The sequence below is a fragment of the Acanthochromis polyacanthus genome, chromosome 1, assembly GCF_021347895.1.
Source record: "Acanthochromis polyacanthus isolate Apoly-LR-REF ecotype Palm Island chromosome 1, KAUST_Apoly_ChrSc, whole genome shotgun sequence".
NCBI lineage: Eukaryota > Metazoa > Chordata > Actinopteri > Pomacentridae > Acanthochromis > Acanthochromis polyacanthus.
The window spans coordinates 2,432,428-2,452,089 of record NC_067113.1 but is presented as its reverse complement, the minus strand read 5'-3'; the positions used below and the strand labels follow the sequence as shown (position 1 = coordinate 2,452,089).

The 19,662-nt window shown below is 39.8% G+C and overlaps 1 long non-coding RNA gene across 1 annotated transcript; it reads left to right on the top strand.

Annotated features, from left to right (window-relative positions):
* The first annotated feature begins 17,989 nt into the window (after positions 1-17,989).
* Positions 17,990-18,978, top strand: LOC127533622 (uncharacterized). The gene is made up of 2 exons (XR_007941386.1): positions 17,990-18,463; positions 18,558-18,978. It is a non-coding gene; the product is annotated as an uncharacterized LOC127533622 (long non-coding RNA).
* The last annotated feature ends 684 nt before the right edge of the window (positions 18,979-19,662 follow it).

Genomic DNA, 19,662 nt, shown 5'->3' with positions numbered 1-19,662 from the left:
TTCAAGAAATCTTTTTTTCTCTTTGATGACAACAGAGTGGTAACTTCCCGGTGCAATAGGGGCTTAGTTTTTAACAACAAATAAGATGGTATGTTCTGAAAATCTATTTTAATCCAATGAGCAAACACCTGTCCCTCTGATAACACATATCGCTGTATGTGTGAGGTGCTATATGATCCAAAGGGGAAAACTACACCTGTATGTTTCCCACAGATCTAGATGGATTAGTTGGGAGTTCATAGAAATACCACAAAGGAATTCTGACTTTCGATGGATTTTCTTTCACCTGTCAGCCACTCAACAATTTGGCTGACCACAGAGGTGGATTTAGATTGAATGGGAATAGTTTACTGTGTGAATGTTGATACTCTGTCACAACAAAGGATTTTCTTATTATTGCTGAATATTCACTGGATAATGGAAAAAGGTCTTGAGTGGTGAAATTGGTCTCCCTCTCCTGTATTTTAAACTGATAAAGCAGGTATAAAACAATTACGGCAAACAATCTTCTTACTCTTAATTTATATACATACATACATATATATATATATATACATATATAAAGATACATAACCTTTATTTTACCAGGAAGTCCTTTGAGATTAAAAATCTCTTTTCTGAGGGAGACCTGGCCTAGACAGCACACCATTAATAACATAAAACAATTAAGTCAATTAAGATATGTAAATAAGAAATACTATTATTGTTATTGTTATTATTTTTATTATTTTACTTTTTGGAGTTTTTTAAACCACCATCCCTCAGCTGGGACTTGATAAAAAGCACTAAAACAACTGGCACAGACTTAAAAGACTGAACGGCAGCGATTTGATTATTTACTACGGGCAAATACATGCAATTTTAGGGGTAGTTCATAATCTTTTATTAATTAACACAAAGAAAAATGACAAATTCAGTGTTACAGACAAATAAAATTAAAATCAAACATTGAACAGAGTTACACTATTTAAACAGAAAATGGAGTAAATGTAAGCCAGATTATGTCTTTTTAATTTTTTAATCAACATTCTGGCTTTTCATTTACAGTTTGATAAGACACTGTTGCTGAAAAATAACACACATTTTCCAACACACTGCACACTATTTTCTTTAGTTGAACGCAATTCACAAAGCACTGCGCACTTGTGTCAAAAGTGCATTTTATTGTCAAAATTTGAACTTTGTTTTCAAAATTAAGAGACTCGAAGCAAAACTAGGACACTGCACTGCTAAATACAAAACACTCCTCTCTCACTGTGTTTTCACATGAAGTGTAAAAAATGATAGAGTCCTCAAAAATGACAACTTAAACACAAATGTATCCTATAAATGAATCAGAGGGGGTCACTGCAGTGTTTGACTGTACATTTCAAAATAAAAACAATGTTTGACAAAAAAAAAAAAAATACAGCACTGTATTGTACACAGTACAGCATGCAAATATTTACACCATGTCTGCATCAATTCTTTCAGTCTGGTCAGGCTACACGACCTCATCAACATCACAAGCTGTGTTTTCTCTGGAAAGAAGGACCTAGTGTGTCTGATCCAGCCCTGACCTGCATCAACAGAAACATCACCACATGCCAAGACCATTGATTGCAAGAGATTTTCCCAAAGTATGGCTGCTGCTCATATACCTTCCACCTCGATGTAGAGAAGAATTCTTCTATAGGATTCAGAAAGGGAGAATATGGAGGCAGAAAAACCACAATAACTTGGGGATTCATACTGAACCATTCCCAAATCAATAGTCCTCTATGAAAACTAACATTGTCCCAGATGTATTCATGTGAATCATTAGAATCCAACTGAAAAACTCTCTGGAACAAATGCACACAAAACAGAGAAAAACTCAGTCATGTACACTTTCTGTAATTTTACTAGCTGTGAAGCAGAATTATGCATTAGATTTTTTTACAGTATTCTTAGAACATTTCTGACTGCTTGTATTGCTCCAGTATAGACATGTCACTGAAGTGACAAACAACCTCTGACATCCATTCTGAACAGCTAATTCTGCATCCCAGAAGGTTTTATAATGTGCAGTTCATTGGCAAAAGTGTTTTCAGTTTTGACCTGATGTGTCTTAATTGTGACAGCAGTGTTGGAACAATGTCTCAATTCTGCTTCCTCATGTTCACTTTTTTTTTAATGATGTGTGCAAAGAGTGAAAAAAGTGTGCTCAAATGAGCAAAAACATGTTCAGTCTTTTGCAAAAAGAGTGCAAGAGTTTTGGAAACTGCTGTCAAAATTTTGGACACTATTCATGGTTTGCACACAGAGTCCTGTTTTTGAGAAATGTGTGCAGCCAGTTGGTGGCTGTGTGCAGTGAATGGAATTTAGTGTCTTATCAATAGAGAAAAATTGGAATAAAATTTAAACCCATTTTACAGTTTGCTATTAATTTGCATCAAACAACTCTTGAATTATTATATATAATATGAGTAATTACCAGTGGTGGACAGTAACGGAGTACATTTACTTGAGTACTGTACTTAAGCACATTTTTTGAGTATCTGTACTTTACTTGAGTATTTGCTTTTTTGGAAACTTGTGACTTTCACTCCACTGCATTTCAGAGACAAATATTGTACTTTCGACTCCACTACATTTCTAGGAAGCTTGTTGTTACTCGTTCCTTTCATGCTCAGCATAGCTTTGTAGTCAGCTGTTGGTGTTTTTCTTTTCTAAAATGCAATTGGCCACGCGCGGTGCTCCTCACAGAAGGGAACCAATCACAGTCACCGCTCAACCCTGGGATGGGATGGAAATACTCTAGGAAATACGTCATCTTCTCTCTTCTCTCTCCCGCCTTCATTAAAAAAAAAAAAAAAAAAACACCCAGCAATGGAGATGGCAGGAGAAACTCCAGTTGAGAAACACCCATGGCCATATCTCAGCTCAATGTTTGAGATTTCAGAAACTAGAAATAATTCATATCATTTCAAATGTCTTCTGTGTTCACCGGGAACAAACTACATTTCTGCATTCAAGAACTCACCGTCCAACCTGAGAAAGCACACTGAGGTACGTAAACTAACGTTTTTTGTTTTCACTCCAGATAAACATTTTAAATGAAGTTGTCTGAGGTTGAAGTAGTTTCGGTTTAATGCGATGACCGATGATTGAAATGCGGCCGATCGAGTTTTACGTGTTTTTCTGTCGAATTTGATCTAAGTGTGTGTCGAGGAGTTAATGAGCCAATTAAGCTGTCTTAGTTTGGTAAAAGAAAAACTTGAATTCAGTAGGGGGTATGATTGTTTTTCTCCATTGAAAAATAAGTGTTGATATTGAGAGAGTTTTCACTCTATCCTTTTAAAATATATTAATGCAAGAAGTAATCATGAGTTGCATTAGAATTGTTTCTTCTTCATTCAGTTTCCTACCATCAATGTGTTTATCCTTTTGCCAATTTGAGTTAACTATTTTTAACTGAAGTTCTATATTATCTTTTATAGAGGAAGCATAAAAGTCAGCTGAAGAAATATAGTGAACTGACTACAGCAGTCTGCAAGAGAAAATCTGAGGCTGGGACGTCTTCCACGAATCTCGAACAGATGAAGCTTGAAGAAACAAAGCAAGTCTCTCAGAAGAGTGTTGACAATGCAGTACTCAACTTTATAGTTCATGGTCTCCAACCCTTCTCACTTGTTGAACAGCCAGCATTTCAGAGCCTTGTCTACGATCTGCAGCCAAACTGCACCGTCATGTCTTGAACTACTGTGCGGCGCAACCTTGATAAAGCCACATTAGTGATGAAGAAGCAGGTGAAGGAAGCGATGAGGAAGATTCCATACATAGCCACAACAACTGATTGCTGGACTGCGAGGAGGAAGAGTTTTATTGGCATTACAGCCCACTGGCTGGACCCAAGTAGCTTTGAGAGGCATTCTGTTGGTCTTGCATGTAGGCAGTTAAAGGGCTCTCACACATTCGATGTCTTGGCAAGTGCAATGAATGACATACACTCAGAATATGAAATCCGTGAGAAGATAGTCAGAACCACAACTGATAATGGCTCAAACTTCATTAAAGCATTTCGAGTGTTTGGAGAAGATGAAAACAACAATATTACTGCTGAGGAGGTAACTGATGAAGATCCAACACAAGATGAACAGGATCAGGATGAGGAGGTGGAATTCAATGATGTTGGCACTATTATGACTGAAGATGATGGTCTCCAGTACCAACTTCCGAAGCATCATCGGTGCGCTTGTCATTTGTTGAATCCGGTTTCTACAGTGGATGTCAATAATGCAAACAAGGTAGAAGCCTACAAGAAATTGTCGAGGTCGGTCTTCTCCAAATGTCAGGCTCTCTGGAATAAGACTGCAAGGTCCACTACTGCTGCAAAGGTGGTTCAAGAACATTGCAAACTTCAGCTGGTGCAACCTAATGCAACAAGATGGAACTCCTTTTACTTGGCTGTGGAGCGGATCCTGAGAATCCTCAAAGAACAAGGAGAGGGGGCTGGGAGAAATGTCTGTGCTGCACTTGATGTTCCAATGTAAGTAGTAAATACTTGTTTGGATGTTTCATTACCTACACTAATATTTAATATGATTACCCTGTGTTGAACCTATAAAAATTATTCCAAGTGAATTTTGGAATAATAAGTAATGGTTAAGTTATTTAATGGTAAATTGTCTTCTATAGCACCTGTATCCAAAGCAATTTACAATATGTGTTACATTCACCCAAACATTTTTTTGTTTTTGTGTGTGTTAGGTTCAGTCCAGCTGACCTCGCCTTTTTGGGTGAATATGCCAACACCATGGGTCCAGTTGCAAAGGCAATAAACATACTTCAGAGAGAATCCAACATTCAGATGGGATGGCTGCTCCTACAATCAACACTCTCATCTCCAAGCTTGACAAAACCAGAGCGTCGCTGAGATTCTGCAAGCCGCTGATCGATGCCCTGCAAGATGGACTGAAGAAACTTTTTGGGGAAATGATGATTGACCCAGAGCTAGTTGCTGCAGCCATTCTTCATACAAAATTCAAAAAATCCTGGATTGCTGATGAAGATGTCCTCAAACTAAATGGTTGTATTTATATAGTGCCTTTATCCAAAGCACTTTACATGATATGTCACATTCACCCATTCAGACACTGATGGCGGGAGCTGCCATGCAAGGTGCTAACCACAACCCATCAAGAGCAATTAGGGGTTCAGTGTCTTGCTCAGGGACACCTCAACATGAGCTTGACAGGCCAAGGATTGAACCAGCAACCTTCCAGTTACAAGACGGCCACTCTACCCACTGAGCTATGCCGCCCCTTAGGTAAGTAAACATCTATCATTAAATATTGCTCAGTCATGTTCTCATTTCCACTTTTTTTTAGGTTAAATGATTCAATCAAAATTTTATTTATACACAGAAGACCTGAGAAATCTAGCTGGTTCATTCTTTAAAAGCAAATTTGATAAATAACTAAGTGCAAGACTATTAAGAGTTTTATAAGCCGACAGGCAGGCAATGCAGTGATTATAGAAAACTTGTATACATGTATAGTCTGATGATGAAAACTATTTGTTTGATTTAGGTCTCAGTTACATCAAGGAGCATCTTCCTGACCATGATGAGCCTCCTCTGCGGCAAACTGACTCCTCAAGCGCTTCTGATGAAGAGGATTTTTTCTCCAACATGAAGCACATACACACCCAGGAAACAACAACCAAACAACTTGATGCATATCTGGCATGTACAGCTGGAGGTATGGACATTTTAACATCTTACCCAGCTGTATCCAGCCTGTCACGCAAGTTGAACACTGCCCTACCAGCCTCTGCTGCCTGTGAAAGGCTTTTCAGTGCAGCTGGATTGATCTTCAGCCCAAGAAGGGGAAGAATTGATTCACACAACTTCAAAAACCAGCATCTACTGAAGCTGAATAAGGACTTCTTCAAGTTTGAATAGTTTGGCCAGGCTGATAACTGAAGGAATGGACTACATTCACCTTTTAAAAACGAGTGGATGTTATCTTAGTGAGAAAAAAATGCTGTAGTTCCTTGTCCTTTGCTTGGATTTGTTTTATTTTTCATTTTATTGAGTTTGTCATGCTGAAAGACGTATTGTTGAGCCAGGTATTACGCTAGATTCATCTGTGCAGAGCATTCATTGTGTTGTAAGCTTCTATGTTGAAGTATGGCAGTACATTCAATGGTCAGTGTTTTGGTTTCCTCTCCTGTGTTAAGTTGTTGCTGTCAACACACACACATATGCACACACATACACACTGCTGTGTGGATGTTTAAATAAAACATTTAAATGACAATAGCTGTCATTAATGTTTTTGATTGCATTTTTATGTTGAAGTTTTTATAGGTGTTTCTATAGCTTTTTTGTAGCAAATTCGTTCTACATGTAAGTCTGTACATCATTAGGTGGTTTCAAAGAGTCTGTAAAAGCACTGAGAAAACAGTACAGCAATGTACTGATATAAGGAAATGTACTTTGTACTTTTGAATACTTAAGTATTTTTAAAAGTTAGTACTTTAGTACTTTAACTTGAGTAAAATTTTGACCAAGCAACTTTTACTTGTAGTTGAGTAAGATTTGACCACAAGTATCTATACTTTGACTCAAGTACTGGAGCTGAGTACTTTGTCCACCACTGGTAATTACTACTGAATACTATGAATCATGTGAATGGATGATTTGGTAAAAATATGGATTAAACAGTGATATTTGAATTTATATTTTTGCTTTCTTTTCTAATAAATTTAGATTTGACTGAAAGCATTCAACAAGATAATTATCCTGAAAGTTGTAAGCCATTTTAGTTTTGGTGTCATTGGACAAACATTATACACTAACCTTTTGGTATTTTATAAGAGAAAGTGGAAACTGCATTTCTGCACCTCCCTCTATTTTTTGACTTTAGAAAATCGAGCACATGATGGGTAATTTTAGCCAACCACAGGGTTTCATCCAGATCAGAGGAAATAGTACACATTAGCTGTTGGATATGATAGCCCATTGGAATAGATGAAGGATTTTTCACTCCGAAGATTAGGGTTCAAATCCTAGATGATCCACTACTGCAGCTTTAATTACACAAAATGAGGTTAGAGATAACTTTCACTGGCAATATTGCTTGTTTTAAAGGATCTATATATTCTAATTTCACTGTACTTACATTGATAAGGGTGAATTGAATTAAATAAAAAAAATTAAAATCATAACTTTAGCTTAATTGCACAACTGAAGACAATAAATAGACTGTATTAACTTCATTACACAAATTCAAGTATATATATACATATATACATACATACACATATATATTTCCAGTGCCTTGTGAAAGTATTTGGCCCCCTTGAACTTTTCAACCTTTTGCCACATTTCAGGCTTCAAACATAAAGATATAAAATTTTAATTTTTTGTCAAGAATCAACAACAAGTGGGACACAATCGTGAAGTTGAACGAAATTTATTGGATATTTTAAACTTTTTTAACAAATAAAAACCTGAAAAGTGGGGCATGCGATATTATTCGGCCCCCTTGCATTAATGCTTTGTAGCGCCACCTTTTTCTGCAATTACAGCTGCAAGTCGCTTGGGGTATGTCTATCAGTTTTGCACATCGAGAGACTGAAATTCTTGCCCATTCTTCCTTGCAAAACAGCTGGAGCTCAGTGAGGTTGGATGGAGAGCGTTTGTGAACAGCAGTCTTCAGCTCTGCCCACAGATTCTCGATTGGATTCAGGTCTGGACTTTGACTTGGCCATTCTAACACCTGGATACGTTTATTTGTGAACCATTCCATTGTAGATTTGGCTTTATGTTTTCGATCATTGTCCTGTTGGAAGATAAATCTCCGTCCCAGTCTCAGGTCTTTTACAGACTCCAACAGGTTTTCTTCCAGAATGGTCCTGTATTTGGCTCCATTCATCTTCCCATCAATCTTAACCATCTTCCCTGTCCCTGCTGAAGAAAAGCAGGCCCAAACCATGAGGCTGCCACCACCATGTTTGACAGTGGGGATGGTGTGTTCAGGGTGATGAGCTGTGTTGCTTTTACGCCAAACATATTGCTTTGCATTGTGGCCAAAAAGTTCGATTTTGGTTTCATCTGACCAGAGCACCTTCTTCCACATGTTTGGTGTGTCTCCCAGGTGGCTTGTGGCAAACTTTAAACGAGACTTTTTATGGATATCTTTGAGAAATGGCTTTCTTCTTGCCACTCTTCCATAAAGGCCAGATTTGTGCAGTGTAGGACTGATTGTTGTCCTATGGACAGACTCTCCCACCTCAGCTGTAGATCTCTGCAGTTCATCCAGAGTGATCATGGGCCTCTTGGCTGCTTCTCTGATCAGTCTTCTCCTTGTTCGAGGTGAAAGTTTAGAGGGACGGCCGGGTCTTGGTAGATTTGCAGTGGTCTGATACTCCTTCCATTTCAATATGATTGCTTGCACAGTGCTCCTTGAGATGTTTAAAGCTTGGGAAATCTTTTTGTATCCAAATCCGGTTTTAAACTTCTCCACAACAGTATCTCGGACCTGCCTGGTGTGTTCCTTGGTCTTCATGATGCTCTCTGCACTTTAAACAGAAGCCTGAGACTATCACAGAGCAGGTGCATTTATACGGAGACTTGATTACACACAGGTGGATTCTATTTATCATCATCAGTCATTTAGGACAACATTGGATCATTCAGAGATCCTCACTGAACTTCTGGAGTGAGTTTGCTGCACTGAAAGTAAAGGGGCCGAATAATATTGCACACCCCACTTTTCAGTTTTTTATTTGTTAAAAAAGTATAAAATATCCAATAAATTTCATTCCACTTCACGATTGTGTTCCAATTGTTGTTGATTCTTGACAAAAAATTAAAATTTTATATCTTTATGTTTGAAGCCTGAAATGTGGCGAAAGGTTGAAAAGTTCAAGGGGGCCGAATACTTTCGCAAGGCACTGTATATATATGGGCGGTGTAGTGGTTAGCACTTTTGTCTTGCAGCAAGAAGGTTCTGGTTCACGTCCCGGCCTGGGCCTGGGATCTTTCTGCATGGAGTTTGCATGTTCTCCCTGTGCATGCATGGGTTTTCTCCGGGCACTCCGGCTTCCTCTTCCTCCCACAGTCCAAAAATATGCTGAGGTTAATTGATTATTCTAAATTGGGACAGACTGGTGACCTGTCCAGGGTGTCCCCTGTCTTCTCCCTAAGTCAGCTGGGATAAGCTCCAGCACCCCCTCAACCCTAGTGAGGATAAAGCGGTGTATTGAGAATGGAGAGCCCGATCTCACGAGGATTCGTGAAACTGTCACGTAAGTTTTAGTTTCGGTTTCGTGCGCACCAACACGATTTCGTCATGTTTTTCGTGCCGCTCACCACGAAATGTTTTTCGCTGTGGTAATCACATCTGAAAGTGGTTTATACCGGCGGATTCATGACGATCTAAGCTGTCCATCGGCGTATACTGCTTGTGTGATCGCGTTTGCGGCCGCCGGCCGCCGGACATTCTTGAAATTCCTATGCAAATTGGTAAGTGTACCACCGGCTTATGGTTAGGTTATGGTTATGGTTATGGTTAGGGTTATGTTTAGGAACGATGTCATGCAAAATATAGCGTTGGATTCGCCACGGTTTTACATTAAAAATATAATATACACATTCTTTTGAAATACGTTCTGAGTGGCACGAAAAGTCCACCGTTTAAAATACATTGGTGCGCATTTCGTGGTGAGCGGCACGAAAAACATGACGAAATCGTGTTGGTGCGCACGAAACCGAAACTAAAACTTACGTGACAGTTTCACGAATCCCCGTGAGACCGGGTTGGAATGGATGGATATATGTATATATATATATATATATACATATATATATATATATATATATATATATATATATATACAGACACACATGTGTGTGCATATTTTGAGATATATATTTCTCAAGCAACATTGTAATGTTGATAGAAAGTACAAATGGCAGATGACAATGAGAATTTTCCCAATTAAATGTATTAGAATTGATTTAAATCACAATTTTTACACCAGGATCTGTCGTCAATAAACTGTACTCACCTCGCTAGCCTTTTTTCACCATTTCTCAAAACAATCAAGAGCTGTACTAGTAGTGGAAGAGCTCACATGTATACTGCATACAACCAAAGCTGAACTCCATCATTAAGCCTACACAGACTATTTTAAGCCATAAGCCTTATTGAGGATTGTGTGGAAGCCTGCGTGATACCTGAGGAAGGACATGTATTTAATGCTGGGACAATGTAGCTGATGTGTAATTAGTTGGCTAGTAGTAGAAATTAGCATACAAGGGTTTAATAGGTAGCTTCTAGTATTGGTATAAATGTGTGAAAGGGACACCGACAGCAGTAAATCTCTGCACATAGTCTTGTAATCAGAGTCACTCAAGGCTGTCAGTTCTGTCTGGCTCCAGACATCCTCCATTGTAGTCACTTTATTCAATATGGCAGCAAAAGAAGAGAATTAGCATTTATTGCCCTTAATCATAACAAAGGGGTATGTTAGGATTGATTATATCACTGACCCACATTTACGAGCTCTGACCTCACAAATGATTCATGTTTTCAGTAGGGAGGTATCCCATCAGCCACCAGACAATGTATCAATGACTTTAACAGCTCTTAAGACCTAATCAATAAACCAATTGGCAGCAGTGGTAGCCTGAAGGTTAGATTTTGCCGGTTTATTGTCATGACCAATCAGTCTTTGCCACCGAGACAACACGTGTAGAAAGAAGCGTTAAGCTCCGGTCAGGGCTCTTTCCGAAGAGAAATTATGAGAAAAGTTGCAAGTTAACAAACCGCAACTTCTCCTAAATAGTGCGCATATATCACCTGCATTTGCTCTAATGAAAGAAGAACAATCAAACTGAAACATAACCAAAACAGTGTTGCTGTGATTGTAACTGACAACTATTTGCAGTCACACTGCAGTGTTATGAGCCTTCACAGAGGAATTTTGCAATTCAGCAACAAAAGCTGTTCACATAATTGAATCTCTCCCTTTTAACTCCCAACCAACAAATCCATCAGACTGTCCAACACCAATCTAATTCGGCTTTTATTAAAGGATAGCATCCAGCTCACTCACTTGAAAGATTCTCCAAGCTCTTTTAAAGAGTAATTCTGCTTTATTTCAATTTATTTACCATCACTGGAGTTTTTGTGTATTACCCACATGTGGATCCTCAAACAGGTAAATGCAATAGTGATCAATTTATTTGATGATCAGCCATATTAACTGGGAGTTCACAGACGAGGAGACAAATGAGAAGGATGTTGAGATGGAGGCAGAAAGACAACAGGTGGTCCTGAAAGACAATCTCTCTTTGGAAACTGCTGCTCTAAAACAGGAGGAAAATAGTTGCTGCCAAGGGAAACTACTGATGCAAAACTTGGAAAATCTCCATGTGTCCATGGATAATAGTAATCCCAGCTGTGGAACCAAAACAAAAAAAATATCTACAGCTTTGATAATGACAGCCTTCCTGGAGATAGTGTCTGATCTTGGCAACATCAAGCACAAGAAGACCAAGCACTCAGCTATCCATGTGATAAATAAAAACTCTCTAAAATGCTGGATAGCTTGTTTATTAGGACCGCTCCAAAACAAATACACGTAACAAAAAGCCTCATTTAAACAAACAGGTGTGTGTAAATCAATTTGCATGGTGATTGGGTCAGATGGCACAGGATGTCTTTAACACTGTCAGCAAAATGGATATTTTTGATGACGTGAAATGATTCATGCAACAAAAATCACATTTTTTTGGAAAGCTTGCGTTGGTTGCTCCAATATACGTTGTTCTGCACACTATTTTTAAAATTTCTTGTTATTATATTATTATTTTTATTATGTGTGATCCTTTATTTCCCAATATCTGTGCAATGGAGATATTAAATCTAAACTTAGCATGACCCACAGAACCATGATTGTCACTTTCAAGACAAAGAACAAAATGAAACAAATGATTTTTATTTTTTTTATTTTTTTTTACTGTAGCTGGCCTTGAAATCCACTTCATGAGTGAGATGGTCTTCTAGATTACAGCATTCCTCAACACATTTAATCATATGACATCAAATTTTTCCTTTACAGTTTTTCTCAAATGCTAAAACACATTTCACAAACCTTTCCTCCATTTTCCCCAATGTCTAAACACAACTCACTTTTCTGAAGCTACATACACACAACCACACCTTCTCACTTTAAAACTCAAACTTTCACACCAAAAAAGCAGCTCGAAGCTTTCAAAAATGTAAACACTATACACATCATTACACGCTACAGCAAAACAATTGAAAACACAATGTTCAGTTTGTGAGAAGGTTCTTTGTTTCATCACTGCCAATGCATATTTTTTAGAAATTTTAACGGATCTTCTTAGAATAGATCTCTGTAAAATATTGGGCTTTTAGATTTGTGAGTTTCATATGCAGAGTAAAACCTGGATGACTTTTAACTTCCTACTGCTAAATTCAGACAAAACTGAAGTCATTGTATTTGGCCCCAAACATCTTAGAAACTCGCTTTCAAAGCAAATAGTTACTCTGGATGGCATCACGTTGGCCTCCAGTACTACTGTGAGGAATCTTGGAGTTATTTTTGACCAGGACATGTCCTCACACATAAAGCAAGTCTGTAGGACTTCCTTTTTTCACCTGCGTAATATTGTAAAAATCAGGAACATCCTGTCTCAGAGTGATGCAGAAAAATTAGTTCATGCTTTTGTTACTTCCAGGCTTGACTATTGCAATTCCTTATTATCAGGTTGTCCAAATAGCTCTCTCAAACATCTAGAGTTGATCCAAAATGCTGCTGCGAGAGTACTGACAGGAGTTAGCAAAAGAGATCGTATTTCCCCTATACTTGCTTCTCTTCACTGGCTTCCTGTTAAATCCAGAATAGAATTTAAAATCCTTCTTCTGACATATAAAGCTCTTAATAACCAATCTCCATCATATCTTAAAGATCTGTTAGTACCATATTATCCTAGTAGAACTCTTCGCTCTCAAACTGCAGGCTTACTTGTTGTTCCTAGAATTTCTAAAGTTGGAATGGGAGGCAGAGTCTTCAGTTATCAGGCGCCTCTCCTGTGGAACCTACTCCCAGTTTGGGTTCGGGAGGCAGATACCCTCTCTATTTTTAAGACCAGGCTTAAAACGTTCCTTTTTGACAAATCTTATAGTTAGGGCTGACTGGGTGACCCACAGGGGTCACCCAGTCAGCCCTGATTCACAACCCAAGCCAACGCTATCTTAGGCTTGTGTCTTCATTTGCACAGCTGACTCCCTCTTGGACGTCCCTTCGTTCTGCCTCTAGTCATGCTGCTATAGGCCTAGGCTGCTGGGGGACTTCTCTTGACGCACTGAGCCCTTCTCTATCTACCTTTACGTTTAATATGTATACCGTTATTGCAGTACATTCACTCTGTTTCCCCCTGTGCTATTTCTCCGAGTGTCCCTGGTCCCTGAGCTGGATGCTTCGGATCTGCGATCGATGTTCCACCAACTGGTCTAGTCTCCATCATGTCCACTGTGGGATGCTGCTGCTGACCTTCCTCCAGCCCTCAGCTTCCAAGTCCCCTACCACTCTGCATCGCCTTCACTATACTTGTTATGCTAACTTACATACTGTTTGAATTTTACTGCTAGCTATATATGGACTATGTTTAATGTCAGAGCCGTACATCATAAGAGTAAACTATGAGTCAGTTTTCAATGTCAGCTTATACTTTGTCTGTGTCACATATCTTGTCATACATGTATCCAAATGTGTGTTGTGTTTTCCTTGCTTTCCCACCCCTCCCTCTTCTCCCATCCCTCCCCCTTGCCCTCCTCTGTCCCTCTCAACCTGCCCGGCCAGCAGGCAGATGGGTCCCCCCTATATAGAGCCGGGTTCTGCTCGAGGTTTCTTCCCTGTTAAAAGGGTGTTTTCCTTGCCACTGTCGCCTTTGGGCTTGCTCAGGGGGTCATGCATGAGTTCTGTAAAGCGTCTTGAGACAATTTGACTGTAATTGACGCTATATAAATAAAATTGAATTGAATTGAATTGAATTGAATAGGCCACTGAGCAACACAGTATGTCCACCAACTGTACTGTGAGCATGGATGTATACTTACTTGCACACACTCGTAACGTAGTTTTTTGTTTCGCGCAAAGTTGCGCTCAAAGGGAACCCTATAGATCTGTTTCACCCGCATCTTTTGGCGCCGGAGAATTCGGTCTATTGTGGCCAAGCTGACATCAACGTTCTCAAAGTTGACAGTATCGGCAATGACTTTGTCTCTGATCTAAGGTTGTTCTCACGAACCATATCCACAATGAGGGTTTCTTGTGCCGCTGTAAATATGGCAACCCTCCCACCTTTATGTGGCATTCTTTCAACTCTAAAGAAAGAAAGTAACACGTGTTGTCAATTGACATGTTTTGCAATAGCAACTGAGATGAAACCTTTCACAGGCTTCCTTTCACAGGCTTGTAAAACTGTATTGTGAAAAAGAAAGCAATAGAGTACAATACCTGTTGTGTTGTCTGAATGCCCTGACAATGGTGGCCACTGTGAACCTACTCAGGTTTGGACCGACTCTTAGTCTTGCTTCAGCCATTGTCATGCCATGGACAATGACATGGTCAATGACTGTTGCTCGCATCTCGTCTGTAATGATGGTGTGAGGTTGTCTGGCTCTCCCTCCTGGACCTTCTCCTCTCCCTCATTGGCCTCCTCCTCTTCCTCGTTGGCCTGCTCCTCTTCCTCTGATTCGAGCTCCTCTTCCTCGTTGGCTTCCTCCTCTTCCTCCATGGTCAGCTCCTCTCCTTCCTCTGACTCGAATTCCTCTTCCCTTGACTCTACCTTCATCCATTGCATTTGTTTGGAATCTTCAGCAAACTGTGCACTTTATAGTTGTGGTCACATTGTTAGCAACAAGTGTCTTCAATTTTGAGTCATTGTGTGTAATGAATGGCGCCAGGTGTGTTCATTGTGGTCAAATATTGCTGACTGTGGCAAGCATTTTGGATCACATGAGCTTTCATTTGAGAATATGAGCAGAGTTCTTTTGCAACTTGTGTTTTAGCAAGGCGAAATGTGTTTAGATTTATAAGAACCGAGGATTGTGTTTTGTGAATTGTGTCTTCCTGTGAAATGTGTTTATGATATTGACAAATGAGGGCTAGATTTATTAAATGTGTTTAGACAACTGGTCATTTGGTTTAGAGGATTGGCTTTTGTGTTTTAGCATTTGAGAAAAACTGTAATTAATGCCAATTAAATTATAATAAAAAGTGTCAAAACTGCTTTTTTCTCAAGATGAGACAATTCCTCACTCAGCAATCCCCTACAATAAAAGAAGAAGGTTCCTAAACATAAACTATAAAATAAAAAAAATTATATATATATATATATATATATATATATATATATATTCTGCCATCCTCTCCCTCCGTTGATATTCCCTTCCGGTCAAGGGATCCAAGCCAGAGCCCACCCAGTCTCAGCTTCAATACACCACCACCAGGCTTATCAGGGCACCACAGAAACCACATATCTCCAATTTAGTATTTTACAGTGCTGAGAGCTGATAAGGTGTCCCAGATTGTAGCTTCTCTCCTGTGAACCCCTGCATCTGATAACATCCTATAGGCATCCTATAGTTAAAAATCCTCCCATCTGACACTTTGATTTTATTACTGTCATGCTCTGTGATTTGGATGCACATTGTCATCTCCTCAGAGTTTAAATCTTGTGAAATGTAAACAAAACAAAGCTTTTCATTTTCTTTTTTCTACATTGATAAAACTAATTCACAAACTGTATGGGTTAAAGACTTCCCCTCCCTCCTCCCTGCTTCTGTGTGCAGCACAGAGGGAGACATAGTTAGAGCTTGTATCACTTTGTTTCTCTTTAAGGTTCCATCGTCTTTCACAGAGAAAAAGCCAGACAAAAGCAGAGACAGATGAGGATATGATCTCTGGGAGCTGATAAACAGGGGATGTTTTTGTACTGTGTGTGTGTGTGTGTGTGTGTGTGTGTGTGTGTGTGTGTGTGTGTGTGTGTGTGTGTGTGTGTGTGTGCGTGTGTGCGTGTGTGTAAGTCTGTGGCTCAGGATGTAGGAAGATTCCAACAGTGTGCACCATACAGGGAATAAAAGCGGTTCTCATAGAGAAACTTCCATGCAGCCAGTTTTAAGCTCCGTCAAGTAAGACCGAGTTATCAAAGAGCAGCCTGGAAATCAGGTGATTCTTAATTCAAAATAAAAAACTCTAAATGAAAAACTTTAGTGAGAGTCCACGTCACATAAATGATAAAACAAAAGCAAAAGTGAATAAATTACTATACAGTGGTAAATAAAAGTAGACCTTATACAAATTCATGACAAAAACAAAGCAGAGACTATAAAATAATACAAGCATCTGAGCACAATTCTGAAGAAGTACTTTTTTAAATCACAGATTTAAATCAGTAAAATCAATTACATTGTAAAATAATAAAAGAATAAATTAAATTCCTCATTTAAGGCTATACCTTATGTAAGGGGTGACACCAGGGGGTGTCGCTGTGGCCCCACAGGTAGAACCCTGATAAATAGGAAGTGGGTAGCCCAGCCCCTCGTGTGGTGCTAGTTTCTGTGGGGAGCCAGACTGTTTGCTGGACCCACGCTGTGTTGGTCGCGTTTGAAGCGTTGGGTGAGTGGTAGGAGAATATTACGCCATTTTGGAAGTGTGAAAGAGTGATAGTGGTGTGCAGGTCTTAATTGTGTTTTGTGATAGGACCAAATGCGGTTTTAAGCCAAGTGATGGTGAGGACCCGTGGTGGTGATTGAAGCTGTGTGTGAGGCGTTCATGACATGCAGGTACAGTGGGTTTTTTAGAATTTTTATCAACAAAATAAAGTTTTTTAAAAAGTTAGTTGTACATTTTGGTAATTTTATTGTTGTTGTTTTACAGCACTGTCCATTGTCACCTGCTGTCCTTGTTAGTGTTTTTTTGCTTTTGTTAGTCCGTCCCCTAGGGAGGTTAAATTGTATATTCATCCTCTGGTTTGGACAGATCTGCCTCTAATAGCTCAGTCGGTATCCCTTGAACGTTATTATCCTCTGCCCTACGTTCTGGGACACTCCTCAACTCTGTCCTATGCACTTGGCGGAGGGGGCCCTCTTGCCCTACAGGAACTACAGAGTAAACAACGCCTCTTAGGGGTGGGGGACAGACTACCTGATAGGGGGTTGAATCCCAAAAGTCTTGAATTTTATTCCTTCCCCTGACTGAGTGATTTCTTGTGTACACCAAATCACCCTCTTCAAAATCGTCAGCCATCTGTCGATCCTGCTCTTTCAATTGTCTCTGTGCTCGACTCCTCTCCAACTTCCTCTGTACAGTCTCATAAGCTACATTGAGGGACTTCTGGTGTTCCTCCACCCACTCCTCCAAAGGAAGATCCTGCTCAGCCTCTTCATTCCCAATCAACATGTCTACAGGCAACCTTGGCTCCCTTCCAAACATTAAAAAATAAGGGGTTTTGCTGTACAGAGGAAGTTGGAGAGGAGTCGAGCACAGAGACAATTGAAAGAGCAGGATCGACAGATGGCTGACGATTTTGAAGAGGGTGATTTGGTGTACACAAGAAATCACTCAGTCAGGGGAAGGAATAAAATTCAAGACTTTTGGGATTCAACCCCCTATCAGGTAGTCTGTCCCCCACCCCTAAGAGGCGTTGTTTACTCTGTAGTTCCTGTAGGGCAAGAGGGCCCCCTCCGCCAAGTGCATAGGACAGAGTTGAGGAGTGTCCCAGAACGTAGGGCAGAGGATAATAACGTTCAAGGGATACCGACTGAGCTATTAGAGGCAGATCTGTCCAAACCAGAGGATGAATTAGGGTTAGACAGTGACGCTATGGTTTCTACTGTGAATGAGGATCAAGGGTTGTCTGACATTCAGCATCTCCCTGGCCGAGATCCCACTAAGGAAACGGGCACCACCTTAGTTTCTGAGCCTCGGAGGTCAGTTAGAAAAACAGCAGGACAACATTCGAATTTACATAGACTGCCACAGTCCGCATGTGTTAATAAAGCGGCAGTATAATTTTTATGACTTTTGTTTTAAAGTCGTCGGGTCGACGATTCTCCTTGTTGGGGAGGGATGTAAGGGGTGACACCAGGGGGTGTCGCTGTGGCCCCACAGGTAGAACCCTGATAAATAGGAAGTGGGTAGCCCAGCCCCTCGTGTGGTGCTAGTTTCTGTGGGGAGCCAGGCTGTTTGCTGGACCCACGCTGTGTTGGTCGCGTTTGAAGCGTTGGGTGAGTGGTAGGAGAATATTACGCCATTTTGGAAGTGTGAAAGAGTGATAGTGGTGTGCAGGTCTTAATTGTGTTTTGTGATAGGACCAAATGCGGTTTTAAGCCAAGTGATGGTGAGGACCCGTGGTGGTGATTGAAGCTGTGTGTGAGGCGTTCATGACATGCAGGTACAGTGGGTTTTTTAGAATTTTTATCAACAAAATAAAGTTTTTTAAAAAGTTAGTTGTACATTTTGGTAATTTTATTGTTGTTGTTTTACAGCACTGTCCATTGTCACCTGCTGTCCTTGTTAGTGTTTTTTTGCTTTTGTTAGTCCGTCCCCTAGGGAGGTTAAATTGTATATTCAGCCTCTGTGTTTGTGTGTACGGACGGACTGACTTATTAATCTTAAATGTTTTTTGTTTGTCTTGGTCACTTCCCCTAACCCTGCGCGGCCAAGTTAACCCTGTAAGACCCGATCGTGTGAGGTGTTGAGTGTACATTGCAGTGAATTGCTGTGCTTTTTGTAAATCGTCACATATTGAGTGGTTTGCAGTGGTTTTCTTTTGCGGATTTGTTCCGCCTGATTATACACGTTTGCTGTGTCTTCGGGTCCCTTAAAGTTATCTCTGGTACAAGTAGTTATAGAAAAAGTTTGACCAGCCCTTTTCTATGTATAATAAATAAAGAAATATATGCTACAGATTCCGCGTGTTTATGTGCATTGGTTTGGTAGCACTTAGAATAGTTCATGTAGTACAAGTTAGCCTCGCCAACACATGCAATAGCACATATTTTACCCAATTACCTTACTACATTAACAAATAAATAAAAATAATAATAATGCGCATCTTGTAAAGGATTAGCATACTGGCTACCTAATTAGAGATCCAACCTAACTAGAATGAGCCTGAAAATTTTTCTTTAATATTTTAAATTCTTAAATATACAGTGTGGGGAGGCTAAAATTGACTTTTATTTGGATTATGTTATTTAGTAGATAGCTCGATGGCAGCAGTCTGGCCCTAACTGTGTTGTGATGACAGCCCTGATTACAGTTTTGAGGTTGTTTTTTTTTTAGTTAGATTGGTTCTAATTTCAAAATATTGTGAAGGTGCTAGAAGACCTACAGCCACTGGGGCATTTGAGCCAAGTCAGAAGGACATAATTCAGCCCAAAAGTAGAGACAGAGTCAAATGGGGACAACTGCCATCATAGTACAAAGTCTGATCCTTCACAGTCAACAGTAAAATCCATTAGCTGGCTGTGCAAACACCCATAAAAAATAGGGTACATCCAAGGGCGTCAGTTTGTTTTTAAAAGTGGGGGGATGGAGACCACAGCCATTGTCAGATGGAAATGCACACCCTGGGTGGCGTGCTGGGTA